General features: G+C 47.5%; 1 protein-coding gene across 1 annotated transcript in view; it reads left to right on the top strand.

Annotated features, from left to right (window-relative positions):
- The first annotated feature begins 601 nt into the window (after window positions 1–601).
- The window catches only part of CYTH1 (cytohesin 1), a 60,448-nt gene continuing 42,924 nt past the window's right edge, over window positions 602–18,125 (top strand). The window contains exon 1 of the mRNA XM_056854146.1: window positions 602–621. The gene's annotated coding sequence lies outside the window, so the exon portion shown is untranslated. The remainder of the gene's footprint in view (window positions 622–18,125) is intronic.

Raw genomic sequence — 18,125 nt, 5'->3', positions numbered from 1 at the left:
CTAACAAAAATATTTTCGGGCAGGGTATGAGCTTTCGTGAGCCACAGCTCACTTCTTCAGATAAGAACATAAGAAAGGCCCTGCTGGATCAGACCAAGGCCCATCAAGTCCAGCAGTCTGTTCACACAGTGGCCAACCAGGTGCCTCTAGGAAGCCACAAACAACACAAGTGCAGCAGCACCATCCTGCCTGTGTCCCCCTGCACCCAAAATAATGGGCCTGCTCCTCTGATACTAGAGAGAACAGGTATGCAGCATGACCAGCACCCATGCCAACTAATAGCCATGAATACCCCTCTCCTCCATGAACACGTCCACTCCCCTCTTCAAGCCCTCCCACTAGCCATTGTGGTCACGGGCTGAGACTCGGGCGCCAGCGTTATTTGGGATGAAGCGACGGCCCGCAGGAGCCGGGACGGGGCTGGGCGACACCCGACGCGTCGTCACGTGCCGCCAGAGCCCCGCCTCTCTCCAGCCCCCAGCGGCAGGGGTCCCGCCCCCGCCTGCTCTGCCGGGGAGGCCAGTCTCCGTAGCGGCGCGCGCTGGGCGGCGGGCAGGGGCTGGCCCGGGAGCCGTGCAGCGGGGGACATGGAGGAGGAGGAGGGGGACGAGAGCGGCTACGGTGAGCGAGGCGCGCGCGGGGCTGGGGCGCGGGGCGGCCGGCGAAGTGGGAGCGGCCCCTTAGGTGCGGGGCAAATTGTCCTTCGCCCGGATTGCAGCAGGGATCCTCAAACTGTGTATCAAATAATTGGGGGGGGGGAGAGTGTGTATATATATATATATTTTTTTTTTGTGGGAGAGAGTGTATATATATATTTAATTTGGGGGGGGAGAGTGTGTGTGTGTGTGTGTGTGTGTGTGTGTGTGTGTATATATATATATAATTAATTTTGGGGGGAAGTGTATATATATATATATTTAATTTTGGGGGGGAGAGTATATATATATTTAATTTTGGGGGGAAGTGTGTATATATATAATTTTTTTGGGGGAGAGTGTATATATATATATATATTTAATTTTGGGGGGGAGAGTGTATATATAAATATTTAATTTTTGGGGGGGAGAGTGTATATATATATATATATTTAATTTTTTTTGGGGGGAGAGTGTATATATATATTTAATTTTGGGTGGGGAGAATGTATATATATATATATTTAATTCTGGGTGTGTGTGTGTGTGTGTGTGTGTATACACACACACGGTATATATATAATTTTGCGTCCTGGGTTTAAAAGAAAGTGGGAAAGTGCTGAATTGTGTTTCAATGCTTCGCTCTAGATAGGCAGCTGTTCGCCTTTAAGGAATACGCAGCTTAGCCTCATAGGGAGCCCCCCCCCCCGCTGCCTGCGGTCTGGGATCCCGGGGGGGTCCTGGGGGTGGGTGGGCGCTGGGGCCCGGCGCGTCGGAAGCACGGCTGCGGTGTGAAGCAGTGGGGTGGGGCGAAGGGTAGAGAGGGGGGCGGGGAGGGTGTCGGCTGCAGCTGTCGGGGGGGGGGGCTGCCCAGTCCAGGCGTGCTTCCGAGGGCAGCTGCCCCATTGCCAGAGAGGGGAGGGTTCTGGGCAGCTGTTGCTCCGGGTGGTCCCAGGGCCGGGACAGCTATTCCGTTTCTGGGGGGCGGCGTTTGGCAGAATCAGTTCAGGGAACTGCTGCGTTTTCGGGGTGGGGGGGAGGCAGGCGCCGGGAGGGGGGGCTGAGCCCGGAAGAGAGGGTTAAGGAGAGGCAGCTGGGCTGTGTGCCTCGGCCGGGGACTTTCTGCAGGCGTTGATCCACTGCACTGTGCAGGGCTGTAAGCTGGGTAGAGAAGCATCGACTCTTCCTGGGGAGGAGGGGGCAGCGGGGGATGCCTACAGGGCAGCAACAGCTGCATGGGTAGTGGGTGCCCCCTCCTTCCCCCTGCCCGCCCCTCTGCCCTTGCCCAGGATCTGCTGGTGTAGGTGGTGGTGGTGGGGTGTCCGAGGCTCTTTCTAGGGCAGAGCGCTCCTTTCTTTTCCTTTCCTTTTATCCCTTAGAAGCTCCTTGATCAATTGATCTTGAGCAGCATACATCTAGTGTTGGAGGGATATAATGATTGAAACAAATCTTGCCACTGACAGTGTAGCCTTGGGGTCCCTATCGCTTAGTAAAAAAGGCATTATGTCAGTCTCAGAGGCATTGGATTTGTATGTTAAAAGGGGGGAAATATAGTGCGATCGAAGTTCCTCGTGAAAGCGGCATTCCAAAAGGGCATTGGCTAATGAGTCAAGAGAGCAGGAAGAGCAAGGGCAGATCCTGTCTGAGTAGGGTATATTCAGAATTCTGCCCTGCATAGGAGCGCTCCTTCAGCTGTCCCATTCGTGCCGTCTTTGGAGCCGGCTGCTGCTCTCTGGGGCCAGAACAGGCCTGTTGCTGTGCTCGACTGGTGCGCCCAACTGTCTGCTGCTCCCTGCCCAGCATCTCGCTTTTTTGCTGGTCATGGAGGCCCAGGATGGTCTGGTGGGCGAGTTCTGCTTGACTGGCCCGTCGGGCGCCTTCTGGGACTTGTGGGGAAAGCCTTGGGCCAGGCCCTGTTCTAACCCAAATTACAGCTCTGGGGTATCTGTAATCGGAGGCAGCAGTGGGAGTGTCTGCAATGCTCACAAAATGGCAGTGTGGAGAGGGTGTACTTTTCAACCCCAGTGGAGCTGAAAGGGAGGTGAAGGAGCAGACCCCAGACCTGGGAGATGAAAGTGCTTATAATGACAAACTTCTTGAATCCTCCCCGTACAAGGGTTTGGAATAAATCAGAAATACACAAGAAAGGCTCAGTTTCTAAGGGGTAGACCGGATCTGACAAAGCAGACTCTGGCTTGTGAATTTCGCTAGTCTGAAGGAGTTCTTCTTGTTCTTTTCTCTGAGAAGTTGTCCTCGAAGGAATGAATAAGATACTTCTGTATTTATGACCAAATTCTCTGTTGCTTGTCATTGCTACGTAGTATAGATCTGGTAGGCTGGTTACTATAGCATGGTTGTTTTTTTGATCTTTCAGAATCAAAGATCTGTGCTTGGTCTTGAGGAGAAGAAGAAGAAGAAGAAAGGGTGTAAATTTCTATATGGATTCAAGATGTGTGTTTGTCTAAATAGTTCAAATGGCAAAACTACATGTTCTGAATCATGTACACTTCTCTTGCTCAGAGGATGTCACACTGTGTGTTGAAAGCACCTTTCTTGTTACTCATTGGGTCATAAGCAAAGTGGGTCATAAGTGAAGGACTTGGTTGTAGACCCCTCCCCCCCACATCAAACAGTCTATTGTCCTTTGCTTACTCAGCTTGGTTCGTGTGACACTTCGACAGAGGAAGTTCCCCTTCTGATCAAAACGTTTCTCATTTGTGATGCTCCCTGATCTATCTGAATTCTCCAATATTGGTAGCCTCTCTGCAGTATTGTTGCACCAAGGCAATTCATTAATATGTATGACCCAGTTATGGACTTAAAGGCTTCCCCCAGTGGAGCTGGGAACTCAGCCTTGGTTTAACAGCTGTGACGCATGCTTGGGGTGGTAGACTTGCTCAATTTATTCCTTCTCTTGCATATCCTGTCTTGAAAATGACACTCTGGGCTTTCTTTGCTCAGGAAGGCTCCTGGGACCAGATGTCCTTTGATGTTTCTGTGCTGCGGTGGCGCGTGGATTTGGCGCATGTTAGCTTTGAACCTTGGTTGGCTTGAACACATCAATGTTTAATCACAGAGACCCCGTGCCGATGATGAAAGCCATAGCTGTAGGTTACGCTTGAGAGGCAAGAAACGCTCTCCAGCAGCCTGCATGTACACCCCTGCCATCAACATGCTTGCTGCTAGTATGGTTGGATGAATATCTCAGCTCTGTTGCTTGCTTCTTACTTTGATTTCCCCAAGTCCGTTGAACGTGGGATGATGCTAAGCCACGATGAATGACACTGCTTTCTCATTGATGAGCGCTGGATTAAACGTACAGCGATAATCTCTCTTTCAGGCAAGTGGGCAGGCTGCCCAGTTCTGCTCATGGTGTTGTGCAGGCCTGTGTGTCTGCATTCTCCACCTGGACAGTGCTGCCCTGGTCACATGGAGGGGGGGTTTCCTACATTTTCATCAGCTGAGGTGACTTGAGGACAGCAGCAGCAGCTCTAGGGGCAGATGCTGCCCACCACCATCACCCTTCCCAATGTCAGCCAGCAGCTCCCAGAATGGGCTGGAGGATTAAGACTTTCTGAAGCTCAGCTGTCCCTTGGTTTTCACTACGGGTTGGCTGCGTTTAGGCTAGATATGCGATCAGATTCACACCTCTGCTGTAAACCCCCCCCCTTTTAAATTATTATCTAAAATAATACAAACAGATAATACAACACTAAAAGTAGCAACGATAAAGTTTAGGAAATACAATACAGTAACACATGGAGATCTTACGGCGAATGGGCTCAATCAGTTTTTTACAACAAAATAATCAAATTGGCACAGAGAAGATGAAGAGCGTTGGCTGGTGTACTTGAAAAAACTGAGATATCTATTATCTGAAATTTAAAGGCAGTGGCATACTGATCACCTCTGCTGTAAAACGGTTTGTGATTATGGCTTCTTGGTGGTGGCGCAGTAGCAAAAAGTTGGAAAATACTTTTTTAGTGGCCTGAACTGTCAGATGGTTGGGATTTTTACTGACTATGTCCAATTTTCATCTCCCTCAGCACATTTCCATTTCGATAGCGGCAAGATTTGTTTGTGCATTTAGTGTGGTACAGCTCAGAACTTTTCGTTCAGGGTTTTTTTTTTTTTAATCCCGTCTAAAATGAGTAGTTAGTTGGAGCTTGTAGAAGTTGATGTTGATTGCAGTATTGTATTCAGTGTATTGTATTTTAAACCCTTGTTTTTATTTGGTTTGCTTTTTAATTTTAAATAAATAATTAAAACAATAAAGATCCCTCACTACCATCAAGGAAATAAAGAGATGTTTCTATAATTAATGTCTCAAAGGAAGCTGGGAAGGTAACCCTAACACTTTTTACGATTATGGAGTTTAATATAACCTGTCAGTTGATTGATTTCATAACCTCAAATAGAATAGCAAGTATTTTAATCAATGGTCTAAAAAATACCAGCAAATTTTGAGCAGTTAGTTCTTATGCATGTTTATCTGCAGTTCTCTGTAGGGTATTTTGGATTCTGCTTGTGTATTCCGGCCCCAGAGCAAATAAATAAAATCTTCAGAGACCTGTTCAAAAAAAAAAAATCTCTCAAACTGCCTTGTTCATCCATAAGAAACTGGGAAAGATGGGGAGAGAATTCAAACATTTGGGGGGGTCTGAGCAAGAACTGTACTGCACGGGAGAAACTTGAGTGTTGTGTCTTCCTCCTCCAGTATTTCCCCCCTTCTAGTTAGCCCATAGGTTCCGAGATGCTCCTTTGCCTGTTACAGATCACAAGCATGCTTGTTATCTCCCTGCTCTAGCCTTTGTAGGACAACCCTGAACACCGTCACCTTGTGGGAGCAAGGAGCTGGCTCGGCTGTGCTGGCCTATTTGTTTACAGGGAAGCTAAATTTATCCAGATTTGCATGGGGGTTGTCAGGTTGTTCCAGCCAGAGAGGAAGCAAAGGGCACTCTTGCCAATGGATGTAATTCTCCTACGATGGAAAGAACCTGTCCAAGAAAGCCTTGGAGGAGCATCTTTGGAATTCAGGGTACTCCTTGAATTGTTTCCATTGGTTGCATCCAGCAAACCAGTGAGTGGGAGTAGTTCAGTTGTACTGGGATTTAGGCACATGAGGACACTGAGGAAATATCTGCCACTTTGAGCCCTTTGTAAAAAGCCAGCTTTGAAACCTTTAGAAAATGTGCTCTTCTGCCCTATCCTGTGTGACATCTGAGAACAGAGAGAAACTGCTGTGCAGTTTCAACTCATGCGTTGAATGCCACATCCTCTGTAGCCCATCTTTCTTCATAACTAGGTTGTTGCCACACATCACGGTTCCTCTTCTTGAGAGTCATGTTCTCAGCTCACCCCCTGTATCTTTGACTTCACTTTCTTCTGCCAGTTTTATCCAGACCCCGCTTCCTGCCTTGTTCCTACTGTCTGCCCCATCTGTAGGATTGTAGAGAGCTCCATTTGATTTTTTTAAAAAAGATGAGCATAGTACGTGTGCGCTCTTAAACTCTACATTGTTTTTAATCACACAATTTCCTGGGCTCTGCTGTTTTGCACTGGCAACACCATCTGTCTCCACCTAGACCGGTGGGGGTATATCTTGCAAATCTTCACTCTGTTTTGTGTGGTTTGTTTGTAACTGTCATATCCTCTTACGCTGGGCTGGTAATGAAATTTTTGAGTCTGGGTTGCCAACAAAACAGAAGCTTTGTGTTACATTGACTTGTTATAGCCACACACAGCAGTTGCTTGCGAAGTACCGTATGTAAGTCCAGGGCAGTGAGGATGCCACCGACTGGCTGTTAAATGCAGAAGTTGTAGTGTTACAGGGCAGTGATGGGGTGTAGCAGACAGACTTCTCAAATGGCTCTCTGGACACCATCAGTAACAATTTCAATTTTTCTTGGAGCCTCATGGGAAAACAGGCTGCTGTTGATGCTCCTGACCTTGCTGCCATAGGCATGTTGCTCTTGCTAACAAGGGAATATTCTTGCACACTTTCACTCCATGAGGTTGGGCTACCAGTTCTTTTTTGGAAAGACTTAGGTTAATGCCCAGGAAGCTCTGAAATGATGCTGTGGAACCAGCAGGTGGCACTCTTTCCTTTAAGTCCTCTATTTCCAACTGGACATTAGTGTCCGAATAGAATCTCAATTCAGAGGCCAATTTCCAGTCATCCTTTGCATTTCTAGACCAGTAAAGGGATGTTCTTCTTTTGCTGCCCTTTGTGCTTATTCGGAAGTTGTCCCAAGGACCACTGAGGTGATACCATGGTTTTGCTGACCCAACTGCTTGACAATTCCATCTGACTAAGGTGAAATGTTCTTCTGAGAGATGTGGGATCTTGGAAGATTGGTATGGAAGGTACCTGTGGTGGCACAGAAAGTGATTATTGGATTTCACACCACATGCTTTGACCATCTCATGTAGCATTAATGTTTTTCACTTTTCAGGCTTATGTTCTGGGGAGATGCAGAATTTAAAATCTTCTGGCCATGTAACTCTGACAGCAGAGGAAATTCACAGGGGACTAATGGGTGCCAGGAGAAGGGATGTGGAGTATTGTGAGGTATAGATACTTTACTCTTGCGTGGTTAGAAAGCACATTGAAGATCTCCTCTGGGTTTTGACCTGTGGGTGAAATCAACACGTTTGTAAACATTTATAGGTAACTGCAAGGGATGGCAGTATAGAAATAAGCCGTTGCGATTTTCAAGTTTCTGTGCGAGATTCCTAATAACCAGGACGATGCATTGCATGCGCGCAAGCTTGGCTCAGCATTTTTGTTTGAGGCCTGCTATACAGCAGCCATCCCTCTCTGTGTAGCAACATTGTAAATATGCTGTCCCGTGGGAACTCACAGTGAATTGGCAGTTTTGTGGGTACAAGTCACTTCAGAACAAAATCTACTTGCCCGGTCAGCAGATTCACAGCAGAACTTGCTCAGATGTGCTTATGGTTTGCTCTGGTTTGGGGGGTGGGGTTGGTTCTGCTAGTGGAATGTTGCTGAGGATGCAACTTGTGTTTTGTCTCTTTTTTATTCTGATCAAAGGGAAGATCGGGAGCTGAATTGGTGTAGCACAGTGTGTGTAACAGGCTGTTGCTTGATCAGGGGGGGATGAGGCAAACATGGGTTTTGAATGCCATTTCTCTTTTCTTTGGGGCCTCCACTGATCGCCTCTGCCCTTTACTGAAAAATACTCGAGGAGTTCTTCCATTTCCTCTCACATTTGGTATTGCATGCTCTTCCAGTACAGTATTGCTAAACTTGTGTATTTTTCACTTTAGAGGAAATTGCATTTCTTCACAATAAATCTAAGCAGACTGATGAAGTATTGGAAAGATGCCAAAATGTATGTATGAGTAGATAAGGTTTAGGAAGTCTCTCTAAGGTAACCAGTATCTTGACTTTTCACTAAAACACGATTTTGCTGTTAGCAAAAGTTTGAGCATCTTTGCTTCCTCCACTCTTTAAAAAAAACAAAACTAAAAAGCAATCTTCTAGTCGCCATGGTGGCAGAAGCAAACAAATTAACACAGGCATATCTGCTAAAGACTTACATCACGGTGGTGGAATAGGAGCATGGTGGGTTGAGAGGAAGACTACTTAGAGAGTAAGGATGTTTCCAGTATTGCATTTCCCTTTTTCTTTGGTCTTGGGGTGAGCCTTACACATTTAACTGTACCCCACCAGCCTTTTTATCTTTCCCACCCCAGCCTGCCAGTGGCACCCTTCTACAAAGAATTCAGATTCTGTAAATGACACAAATAGGAAAACATGAGTAAAGTTAATTCAACCTTCTGTGAAATGTACTGTCATAACAAAACAGATGCAAGCTATAGGGTAAGTGTGCGTGCGTATGAAAACGACTACCCATTGCCAGTTGAGCAGCCAGAAATAAGACTGCTGTTCCTTTCATTAGGAACATGTGTGGAGGCCCTGCTCTCTGTGTCCCTGCCTTCTGAAGTAGAGTGGGCAGGACCTTCTCTGGAGTGGCACCTTGGTAGTGGGGATCCTCCCCGCATTTATTCACTTGGCACAGAGTCTATTATGTCTTTGGTGCCTGCTAAAGTTTTCTTTTGAGCTATCACTTCTGTTGAGGGTTTTTTCCTTTAGTCTAGCATACTCTTTTATGGACTAGAGCAGGGGTCAGAACCCAAGACAAGTGTGCCGCAGCAGCACACCCCAGACCATTTTGTTTGGCACCTGGCGACTACAGAAGGAGAGTTGGCTTTTATTTCCCTCTTTTCTCAACTGTAAGGAGTCTCAAAGTGGCTTACAATCACCTTCCCTTCCCCCCTCACAACAGACACCCTGTGAGGTAGGTGAGGCTGAGAGAGTTCAGAGAGAACTGTGACTAGCCCAAGGTTACTCAGCAGGCTTCATGTGGAGGAGTGGGGAAACAAACCCGGATCATTACAGTCCACTGCTCTTAACCACTACACCACACTGGCTCTCACCATGCTGGCACTGGCAGCACTGCTGGAGCCAGTGGTGCAAGAAAAAGCAGCAGGCAGGGCTTATGATTGTTATCACCTCTTAGACCTGCACAGCTACCAGCTGAGTCAGTGGCAAGTTGCTGAGTTGTGAGCAGTGCTGCTGGGGCTTGCCTAGCTCCAGCCATGTGTCCAAGTACAACACTTGTTGTCCCCCGTCCCCCCCTGTAATGTTTGCTGGCGCTCCAACACCTTTACAGGTGGACATTTCATTTTTTCCCCAGGGCTTTGGCCATAAAAAGGCAGCCTATTGTGTCAAATGCATGCAATCTGATAAAAGGGGGCTGTAATCCAGAGACCTTTATGCCAGAATAAAAATTTGTTTATCTTTGTTAATCTTTGCAAAACACCTTTTGTTTTTCCCCCCTGCAGCAGACAAACATTCTCTATAACAGACTAAGGCTGGAAATAAAACATGATGCCTGCGCATCACTGAAGTCTTCACTGTGTTGTTCTTATGGTGCCTCCTTTTCTCTCCCTCCCCAAGCACTGAACATTGGTGTTGATCAAAGAGGGAGGAGACACTGGTGTGGAGGTAGGGTTGCCAGCTCCCTCTTCGCCACCGGCTGGAGGTTTTTGGGGTGGAGCCTGAGGAGGACGGGGTTTGGGGGAGGGACTTCAATGCCATAGAGTCCAATTGCCAAAGCGGCCAGTTTCTCCAGGTGAACTGATCTCTATTGGCTGGAGATCAGTTGTAATAGCAGATCTCCAGCTAGTACCTGGGGGTTGGCAGCCCTATGTGGAGCCCTTCAGATTGTATGATGGAGGAGTGGAATATTGTATAAGGAGTTTGTTGCTTCCTACTATGCTGTCGATTTTAACCTTCTATTTCTCTGCCTACGAGTCTCCCCCTCCCCTCCCATCCAGGCAAGTGGGTATTTCCCAGTCTCTGCCTGAAGCAGATCGGCCATGGCATTAATCTTGCCCTGTGGAGGATTATCAGACCCCAGGATTAAAGGATTTCTGTACAAAGACCTGGGGAGGAATGGGGGATGGGACCTGCATGGGAACTGGGAAGGAGTGTGTGACTGACTGGGAGAAACGGAGGTTCTAAGGCTGCTCATCTAGGAAAGAGGTTGTTGCTGGCTAAGGGGAACGCATTGCTGCTCTCTAGAGATGGGAGGGCAACGAAGCCTCGAGGGAAGCTGATGCATCACCAACGGGATGGCACTAAACCTTATGAAGCGATACATCTGAGGTCCCCAGCAACATGTTTCACTCAATGATGCTAATCTGGTGGAAGAATATATGGAGAGGAGAATAAATTGTTTGTGAGGGAATGCTTAACGTTCCGTCCCCCCACCATAGCCTATAATCCTCTTTTTATATATAAAGTCACATTCTTCAGACATTTCTCGGGGGTGCAGTAACATTTCTGTTTTGATGTGAGCCTCCTCTACAGACATTTTTATTAGGTAACATTGATTAGTTTCTTTAATGGCTTCCAACCAATCAAACATAACTACAGCCTTCAGCCTGGATTTCTTTGGTTTCTATCACAGCTCTAAAGTTGTTTTCTAAATATCCTGCATCAGCTCTTGCAAGCTGAATAATGAGAGCCGCTGAGCAAGTGAGCGCCAGCTGAGTAGGGTCTCATCAGACCAAAACGGGGGGGGGGGGGGAGTTGCCATGAGTGCGGAAATGCATGCTACAGCTCCCTTCTCTCCCTAGTTGAGTGGCTTTGCTGGTGAGGCTGTTGGGGGCTTCAAATTCCTGGGCGAGTAGCTGGCAGGAAAAGGTGTGTATTTCTAGAAAGAACCCATTTTGTCACTTGTATGGCATGCTTTAAAAGAGATGATAGACCTAGTGTTGCAAAGCTTGAATGATAATCCAAGAGGGGTTTTCAAACTGTGCTGTGGACCTTTCCGAAGTACATGAGACTGATATCAAGGGAAATGCTAGAAGTTTTTAACTGTCTGTTACTTACCTTTCTTGCTCCTCTATGCAACTCCGTCCCTCTCTCCATCCTGCAAAGATACCCTTTCTTTCCTTGAAAACAACTTTTTAAAAAGAAAAATTGCATGCCACTACTGTCTGCCCATCACTTAAACCAGTGATGGCGAACCTTTTAGAGACCGAGTGCCCAAACTGCAACCCAAAACCCACTTATTCATCGTAAAGTGCCAGCACGGCAATTTAACCTGAATACTGAGGTTTTAGTTTAGAAAAAAACCCTCATACGTTAACATCTTATGCTCACAAGCATAAAATGATTCAAACAAAGTAAGGAAAGCAATCCCAAGTGCTTTAATTGATTTAAAATTATTTGGCAGAGAATTCCACACTTTAAGGATTTCATTTTCAGAACTAACTGTACTATCCTTTGTCATCCATAAAATTAAATCATGGCAATGACTGACAAACACCATTTTCCCCATCTGCATTCTCAAAACTCTGCAGGGGGGCTTATTGTTGAGTTGTGCATCTGAGTGGCAAGTCCAAGGCAAAACCTCTCTTTCACAAATAGACACACCCCCCCCCATGCAGTTTTGAGACTCTGGATGGGGTAAATGTGCATCTCAGTGGCAAGTCCAAGGCAAAACCTCTCTTTCACAAATAGACACCCCCCCCATGCAGTTTTGAGACTCTGGATGGGGTAAATGTGCATCTCAGTGGCATGTCCATGGCAAAACCTCTCTTTCACAAATAGACACCCCCCCATGCAGTTTTGAGACTCTGGATGGGGTAAATGTGCATCTCAGTGGCAAGTCCAAGGCAAAACCTCTCTTTCACAAATAGACACCCCCCCCATGCAGTTTTGAGACTGGATGGGGTAAATGTGCATCTCAGTGGCAAGTCCAAGGCAAAACCTCTCTTTCACAAATAGACACCCCCCATGCAGTTTTGAGACTCTGGATGGGGTAAATGTGCATCTCAGTGGCAAGTCCAAGGCAAAACCTCTCTTTCACAAATAGACACCCCCCCATGCAGTTTTGAGACTCTGGATGGGGTAAATGTGCATCTCAGTGGCAAGTCCAAGGCAAAACCTCTCTTTCACAAATAGACACCCCCCCATGCAGTTTTGAGACTCTGGATGGGGTAAATGTGCATCTCAGTGGCAAGTCCAAGGCAAAACCTCTCTTTCACAAATAGACACCCCCCATGCAGTTTTGAGACTCTGGATGGGGTAAATGTGCATCTCAGTGGCAAGTCCAAGGCAAAACCTCTCTTTCACAAATAGACACACCCCCCCCATGCAGTTTTGAGACTCTGGATGGGGTAAATGTGCATCTCAGTGGCAAGTCCAAGGCAAAACCTCTCTTTCACAAATAGACACCCCCCCCATGCAGTTTTAAGACTCTGGATGGGGTAAATGTGCATCTCAGTGGCAAGTCCAAGGCAAAACCTCTCTTTCACAAATAGACACCCCCCCCATGCAGTTTTGAGACTGGATGGGGTAAATGTGCATCTCAGTGGCAAGTCCAAGGCAAAACCTCTCTTTCACAAATAGACACCCCCCCATGCAGTTTTGAGACTCTGGATGGGGTAAATGTGCATCTCAGTGGCAAGTCCAAGGCAAAACCTCTCTTTCACAAATAGACACCCCCCATGCAGTTTTGAGACTCTGGATGGGGTAAATGTGCATCTCTGTGGCAAGTCCAAGGCAAAACCTCTCTTTCACAAATAGACACCCCCTCCATGCAGTTTTGAGACTGGATGGGGTAAATGTGCATCTCAGTGGCAAGTCCAAGGCAAAACCTCTCTTTCACAAATAGACACCCCCCCATGCAGTTTTGAGACTCTGGATGGGGTAAATGTGCATCTCAGTGGCAAGTCCAAGGCAAAACCTCTCTTTCACAAATAGACACCCCCCCCCATGCAGTTTTGAGACTCTGGATGGGGTAAATGTGCATCTCAGTGGCAAGTCCAAGGCAAAACCTCCCATTCACAAATGGCCAATAACCCCTGTCCTGAGCCCGGGCCACCTCGGGACTTCCCAGACACCGGCGGGGGCTAGCCACCACTCGCGGGGGGAGAAAAGGGGTCAGGACGGCAGGATAAAAGCCCCTCCCACCCGTCCTTTCCTCCACCCGCCGACAAACCTCCACAGTTGGGCGCCTGGCCGGGGGGGGAGGGGGGCGAAGCGCCGACGACACCATCCCCAGACAGGAGCCGACCACCACCACCTACCTTTCCCCTGCAGGTTCCCCAAAGGCAAAAAGGGCAGACGCCCCTGAATCGGCCCAACTGAAGAGGGGTGGGGGGCCTTCTGGCAGGCGGGGAGTCCAGCCCCCCTGACACATGTGTGTGTGTGCACGCGCGCACCCTACTCCTCCACGTGGGCCCCTCCAGAGGGCCGCGGGGGACAGCCGGCCAGCCGGCTGCTGGGAGTGAGAAGGGCGGCTGGGCGGAACACCCTCCGGGGGGGCGGAGGGGCACCAGACGCCGAAGGAGGCGCGACAGCGTCAGCGAGAGGAAGCGGCGACGGGCTCCCCTCTTCCGGGCAGCGAGAGGCAAGGAGGCCCGGCTCAACGGCCGGGGAAGGAGCAGCGGGAGGCCCTGATGCGCGCACCCCCTGCAGGGATTTCTCCCCCCACGGCCAGGCCCGGGAGTGGCGCGGGAGGCAGCAGGGAGGGGGGGTTCTCCGCCCCCCCCTCGGCTCTGGGCAGGGGGGGATCGGGACTGAGGCTGGGGTGGAAAAATTTGGCAAGGAGTCCAGGAAAGGGGGGCTTTGAACCGAGCGGTTCAAAGCCCCCGCGGCCCAGCTGAGCAGCCGCCTGCCTACAGCCTCCCCCATCCGGGGCGGGGCGGAGCCGGAAAGGCCAGCAGCTGGGAGGAACCACGCGTGCCGGCAGAGAGGGCAACGCGTGCCGGAAGTGGCACGCGTGCCATAGGTTCGCCAACACGGACTTAAACCATTTTATTTATATTCAATAGCATGTAGATTGCACCATAAAAAGGGAAGTGCAACATTATAGCTCATACTCCAGCTGTAAACCAACATAAACTAAATGTCTTATTTTTTGTTTAGTATGGACTTGGTGGGATGCGAAGTCCTTGTGTTAAAGGTATTAATTCATCTTCAGTCTTCGGTGCAGCCCCACATGTGGGATGTATGAAAGCCTTGATTATCAGAGCCCTGCTCTGGATTTCTGGTAAACCAGTAATCTCATACTTGAGCCCAAACAAGAGTGTGTCCTGTCATGCCCTGTGACATGCTCCCGCATGATATGTCAAGGCTACAGACCCTAGAATATACAGGTCAGCGGTTGGCGAGGAACTGAGGAGGGAGGGGATGCCCCGCCCAGGAGCACGCGGCGGTTTGGCGCGAAGCCGCCCTGCGTAATGGGAGGGGCATCCCCAATTAGAGGTCTAAGGCTAATAAAAGTTACCGGCGGCAGGCCTGCGCGCAGGGTCAGTCCCACATGTGTGTCTGCACCGAAGACTACAATGAACAGCAGTTACAGGTAAGTGCAACTCTGTTTTATTAAGGTCCTGAGTTAATTTATGGAACAATTGTTCAATACTTTCCTAGTTGTTAGGGAAGCAGATTGGAACCATATGTGAAGGAAATTATTTGTTTTGTGTTTGTGCCAATCTTTCATTACAAGATCAACAGACCCAAGGTTTAGCTGTTACGAAAGTGAGATATCCTTCACTTTTAAAAAGTTTGAATTTTAGCTTTCCTCATAGGAATTCCTCTATAGAGGAGGAATCTAGAGTTATGTCTTCTGTTTTTCGGATTGAGAGTGCTTGGTTTGTAAGTTTTTGAATGAATGCTCCATGGGAACTGTTGACACCTTTTTTAGACCAGCTCAAGGATTTTGCAGGAGTCAGTCATGGGACAGCAGTGATCATGTAGAGGAGGACGAGCCATCATTCATAAAGTTATAAAGGCCGTATGTTACCTTCATACTCACTGCATTCTGTTCTGACATCTGGTGATTGATAGGAACAAATCCCATGAATGAGAGAGCAATTGTGTGTGCTATCTTTAAGACAAGGAGGAGACCTGTGTTGCTGCCTACCTAATACTGTCTTGTTCCAATGTTCGGCAGCCATTCTAGCATCTGTGGAAGAATCCCCCCCCAACTAGGATGTGCACCTATATTTGTACAGCTGAGCTTGTCATTCTCCCTGTACACAATCCATGTAATACCTTTATTAGGACAAATTCTAAGACACATACGTGTGCATGTTTTCAAAATCTGCAGAACTCATAATCGGTTCAAATGTTACAAAATTAAAAAAAAGGAATAGCAGATTTTAAGCAGATTGTTCAGGTCCTGAAGAAGACTTTCTCATGCCAGCGCGCAGTGGATTTGCTGACAGGTGAAGAAGAATCAAGTTTCAGGTTGTTGCAGGCCAGGGGCCATAAAAGCAAGAGGTAATAAATGAAATCCTTAGGCAACACCCCCCCCACAAGCCTCTAACACCTCCCTTATCCAGCGAGACTCATCTCTTTTTGGAAGAGAAGAAATTGCTTGAGAGTCATCATATTCAGGGGTTGAATGTATGATTAATTTATTTTCCCCCTGCACCTTTTTTCATTTTCCATTCAATATGGTACCACAGAGTTGAGTATCTGGGGAAAGAGAAGTCAGGTATGGGAGTGGGTGGCATGACAATCAGATGTGATTAATCCTGGTTCCTGTACAGTCTGATCTGGAGTCAAGATGCTGTCCATTCATTCTCTAGGTTGTGCAAGAAACAGCCTCTGAGCACCATCAAATAATGTGATTTTTGCAGTACCCAGCATACATGTCCTGTAGGTGACTTCTCTGTACTCCTGACTCTGGCTTCTTCTCATTCCCTAAACCGTTTAAGGAAATAGGTTGGTTTGTCCTGTATAACTTTACAGAAGTAGAGGTCGTATTTCCTGCCTGGATTGCATGTCTTAGAAGAAACAGCTGCTGCCACAGTCTTTTCAAGGTCTGAGATTGCTTTTCACTAGGGCCCACTTTTCACGGAAGATTTTGATGCTCTGTTGCTGCGGAGCAAAAAAAAAAAGCGATTTAAATTTTATTTTTCATGGGCGCTATTTAAATTCATGTTTTTATATCCCCGTCAATCCAAAAGTAGTTTTGGTTTTTCATGGGAACAAACCAAGCAGTATTCTACAACGGTTTGGTCTGTCCCCTTCTGAAAAGCTCATGGTTTATGCCTGCCCCCAACTCCGCCCCAACTCCGCCCAGCGGATTACCCAGTGCAGTTCACCTCTGTGGACACAGCCCCAGCCAAAAAAAGCACCAGTCCCTCTGGTTTCCTTATATAACTTTTCTATTTACCATGCTCCTCCCCCCATACTTGGCTACCACCCTCCTTTCCCAGACTTTGACAGACGGTCATCATTGTGCCCCCCCCCCCCCCCCGCGTAGAGCTCCGGCCATCCATTGCCAGGAACTTCCATCCAGATAGAGAAGGGAGACCCAGAGCAGACTGGCTGCCCCTCTTCAGAAGGGTGACGGGAGTTTTGGCTTGGATTTGCCGCTCTCAGGATGCCCCCCCCCAACACACACACACAGGATCGCACCGGCAGGAGGGAGACCCAGAGCAGACTGGCTGCCCCTCTTCAGAAGGGTGACGGGAGTTTTGGCTTGGATTTGCAGGAGGGAGATCTGTCCTGCCTTGGAGGGAGGCTGTCCCCCGGGCTTGAAACTCTCCCAGCCAATCGCCATTCACAGGGGAGGACAAATTAGCCGTCATGGGTGGGGACAATTGGTCCGAACCCAGGAACGTTTTTCATGAAGCGAAAAAAACGCGTAGCAACCACAAAGAACGGACCAACACAGGTTTGAGAAGACACAGAGTTGACACGGTTTTTCTGCTAAAGCTCGAAGCGTTAATAAAAAATAAAAAAATTGAGGCGGGCCAAAACAAAGGCAAAATCGTGCCAAACTTCCGTGAAAAAATGGCCAACCTTGGAGATGGAGCATTCGTTTCAGCTTTGCTGGTTAGACTGCATCTTCTGGTGCTGGTTGGAACTCACAGTACTGGGTTGAAGAGTGAATAGAGCATCCAAGGCTGATATGAATGTGTCTGGGCTTGAAGCCTGTGCAGGGTGAAATTATCTTCTGTGAAACAACTGATAGTGACGAGGGGAAGAAATCCTGCGTTTCTGCAACTTCATATATGATTAAATCATGCTGGAAGATGGAGCTCTTCCTTTCTGCAGCTTTCTCCATTGACCAGCAGCTCATTGGTGTTCCTGGTGCTATTGACCTCCTAGTGTTAAAGTAGCTTTGTGGTATCCTCCAGTTATCTTGCTGTTCAGTTCTGTGATATGCAGAAGTTCGCCTTCTTCTTCCTCACCTAAGTGGCCAAGAAGTATGGATGTTTGTAATTCAGAGAAGTTTGGGAAGTTATATTGCAAGTTAACAACAGTAAGTTGGCATTATTTGTACTAAGATGCGAGATGTGGATTTCATATTGTTCACAGAAGCTTTTAAAATTGCAATTGTCTTTTATATGTCAAAGTAAAACATTCCCTTTTAACCTTTTAACTAAGGGTTTTTATCTCTTAATTGTGTTGTGGTCTGTTTTTGACCCAAGGATCAGTTTTATCTACCTTAATTTAGGCTGCTTGATGGGTATTGTGTGGTGGTGGTACGGCCTTTCTCATCTAAATGGCATTGGCTTGTTTTTTTTTAGCGACTTGTTTCAGTGGCATTCTTTTTAATGTCTCGTGTTGTTTTAGTTGAAAACTGCCTCAAACAGGTCTTTACAGAGGTGGCATATACATTTTCTAAATAAATAGAGTTAATAGAAAGTCCTGTTTGTGGAAGGGTGTAGAGATTACCTTATATATGATTCATAGCAAGTTGCAAGGAAGCCAGCAGCTGTGACAAAGGGAGCTACTAGCTAGACCTCTCTTCTTTTCACTCAAGCTCTCAGCTAATGTTTCTGTTACTATGAGGGCTAGAAACTTTAAAAGTGGCTCCCTACTACTGCACCGATAAAATGCTAAGTTTGCCTCTGCAGAACACAGTTACATACATTTTTTTGAATTTTGAATGGAAGGAGGCCAGGTACAGCTGGCCAATCTTGCCT

The sequence above is a fragment of the Euleptes europaea genome, chromosome 1 (genome assembly GCF_029931775.1).
Source record: "Euleptes europaea isolate rEulEur1 chromosome 1, rEulEur1.hap1, whole genome shotgun sequence".
Classification (NCBI taxonomy): Eukaryota; Metazoa; Chordata; class Lepidosauria; order Squamata; family Sphaerodactylidae; genus Euleptes; species Euleptes europaea.
This window is presented reverse-complemented; position numbering and strand designations above follow the sequence as displayed.